A 3,379-nucleotide genomic window follows, 5' to 3' on the forward strand; every position below is an offset into this window, starting at 1 on the left:
ATTATAGCCACCCCTGCAGTCTTTCTGTTACCATTTGCATTTAAAGACTTTTCTATATTCTTTCATTTTCAGCCTCTATGTGTCCTTAAAGCTACAGTGAATCTCTTGTAGGTAGGATATAGTTGGATCTTTTTTGTCTTTTTGTAAAAAAGTCACTTTTTTTGAGTCTTTGTCTCTTTCAACTGGAAAATTTAATCCATTTACATGAAATTAAGTACTGCTTAGTAAGCACTTGATATTTCCATGTTGTTCATTTTTTTTCTAATTTTTGTAGTTCCTTGGTTCCTTTCTCCCTCTTTTCTGTCTTCCTTTGTGTTTTATGATTTTGTAGAGTGGTTTGTTTTATTCCTTTCTGTTTATCTTTTGTGTACCTCCTACAGGTTTTTCCTTTGTTACATTCAGGCTTATGTAAAACATCTTATAACAGACTATTTTAAGTTGATAACATCTTAACTTTTATCAATCAGAAAAATTCAACCCTTTTACTCTCTCCCCACACACACTTTATTATTGGTGATTGGTGTCAATAAAACTAGAAATCAGTAACAGAAGGAAAACCGAAACATTCACAATAGATAGAAATTAAAACAAATGCTCTTGAGCAACTAATGTGTCAAAGGACAAAGACAAGAAGCATAACAAAACTTAGACTAAGAAGTAAAGAGTGAAAATTCACATAAATAAAATAATAATGAGGGAGGAGACAATTCAACTCATGCCCCCAAAATTAAAAAAAAAAATCATAAGAGACTATTATGCATAATTATACACCAAAAACTTAGATAAACTAGAAGAAATGTATATATTCCTGTAAACATGCAACCTAGTAAGACTGAATCATGATCAAATAGAAAATTTGAACAGAGAAATGTCAAATAGGGACCTTAAATCAGTAATCAAAAACTTTCCATCAAAAAAGCCGAGGACCAGATGCCGTCACCGTTTAATGAAGAATTAACACCAGTTTTTCTCCAAACTCTTCCAAAAAATTGAAGATGATGGAATACTTACAAACTCAATTTACAAGGTCAACATTACCCTGATACCAAAGCCAGAAAGAAAATAAAACTATAAGCTAATATCACTGTTCTTTGAATTTTCACTTTATGTAGGAAATTTCTTGTGCTCTTTGGTTTGAGAATCAATGCAGGGGTGAGTAATAGTCCTCTAAGGATTTATTCATTCATTTAAGATCCCTATTTAGAGTCCTCACTTTCCATTTCAGTATATGTCTCTGACAAGCAAGTGGCTCAGTCATGTTTACTTTTTGAGATCTACTTCTTGAGTATTTATCAGCTAATTTGTCCATTAAACTTTTCTTTATTCACATAGTATTTTCAGAGGAATAAATAAAATTAAATTAATCCATATATAAACTATAACGCATGCACAGACACACAACTAGATGGAATATGAAATGCACACATTCACACAAACCCTCATACTTAGAATACATTTTTGGGGTAGCACGGTGTACATTATGGGTGACTATGTCTTAAGATGAGCAAGAGATTAAATTTTATCATGTTAAACTGATATATTTAAAATTTTATTTCTTGTTTTTTTTCTTTTTTTGTTGTATAAAGTTAAGGGGTGCAACATCTTTTGGTATACATATACATACTGAAATGATTACTAAAATCATGTGAACTAACATACCCATCATCTCACATAGTTACCTTTTTTTTGTTGAAATAAAAAAAATCTACTCTCTTAGCAAATTTCCAGTACACAATGCAAATAGTTTGTACACTATAGTCTGTACAAATTATTAACTGTAGTCCTCATGATGTACATTAGATCTCTAGACTTAATCACGCTATATAAGTACAACTTTGTACCATTTCAATAACATCTCCCCATTTCTTCTGTCCCCTGCTCCTGGTAACCACCATTCTATTCTCTATTTCTATGTTGTTGTTGTTGTTGTTGTTTTACATTTCACGTACAAGTAAGATCATGCCATCAATTGCTTTCCATGTCAGGCTTCTTTCACTTAGCATAATGTCATCCAGGTTAATCTATGTTGTTGCAAATAGCAAGATTTCCTTCTTTTGGGGGGCTAAAAGTTTACAAACAATTAGATACATTAACCTAAATTCATACCATTCAATAAAGTTAACCAATATAAACACCAGTGCAACCCAACCCCTGGACAAGGTATTGCATAATACCATCATCCCAGAGAGTTCCCTTGGTCCTTTCCAGTTAATCCTCACCTCCTCACCTACTCTAAGGCAATTTCTAGATTGTTTATTTTTTGTTTTGCCACAGTTTATTTTTCTTGTTCTAGGACGTTATAAATATTGCATCATGCAGTGATCTGCATTTCCATATCAAGAATCCAGAAAAAGAACAACAAAATCAATCTCCAGTAAATACAAGAAAGGAAATAATAAACAGTAGAAGTCAGTGATATAAGAAATAGACAAATAAAAGGAAAACGTTACAAAAACCAAAAGTTTGCTTTTAAAAGATCAGTAAAATTAACTCCTATGTAGATTCATCAATTTTAAAAATGTCAATCAAATTAATTAACTCCTACCTAGATTCATCAAGAATAACATGGATTAAAAGTAAGACATATCTATCAGAAATAAATAAGGATTATTCCTAACAGGCAGACTAGAGGTAATCAGACTTTAGGGCTTGGCAGACATTTTTTCAAAAATGAATGAAGTGAAAACAACATACAAAATGAGTTATTCATGACAACATTTGTGTTTCAAGTCAAAATTAGAATTTTAGAAATTTGTGTTCCCCACATGAGCTTGAAATTTTCCCAATACTTGAATACTTTCTGATGAGATTAGTAGTAATATTAATAATAATGAAAGGGGTTATATTAGGAAGATCTTCTCTGTGAGCCAGTATTTTCCAGCTGATCAATAAATGATGTCACACAAATATGTTTGTGTAAAAGGTACAGTCAGAAGGCTACAGAGATTTAGGTCAGAATATGAAAAGTTTATTAATATAGTTTCAGATTCCAAATTGCAACTATTCTTTAAAAAAAGACACAACTTGTTGAGTTTTGCTGTAGTATCAAAGAAGATTAACAATTAAATTAATGCTAAAATAATTCTCCCCTTTTCCAACCATACACTGTGTAGGGCTGGGGTGTAGGGGGTCTGGGTGCACACTACCTTTGGCCCTCTAAAGGTTTATTAATAATCAACCCACAAAAGGTAAATTAAGTGGTGAAAAGGCACACAAATTTATTTAATGTATATACACAGGAGCCTTCAGAATGAAGACCCAAAGATACAGGGTAAATAGGCCCCTTTTATGCATAGGTTTAACAAAGTATAGACATCCATGTAGAAATATGATTGGACAAAAAGGGTATGATCTCATGCTCGTAGACTGAGTGGGGAAA

This window comes from Lemur catta, chromosome 13, assembly GCF_020740605.2.
Source record: "Lemur catta isolate mLemCat1 chromosome 13, mLemCat1.pri, whole genome shotgun sequence".
Classification (NCBI taxonomy): Eukaryota; Metazoa; Chordata; class Mammalia; order Primates; family Lemuridae; genus Lemur; species Lemur catta.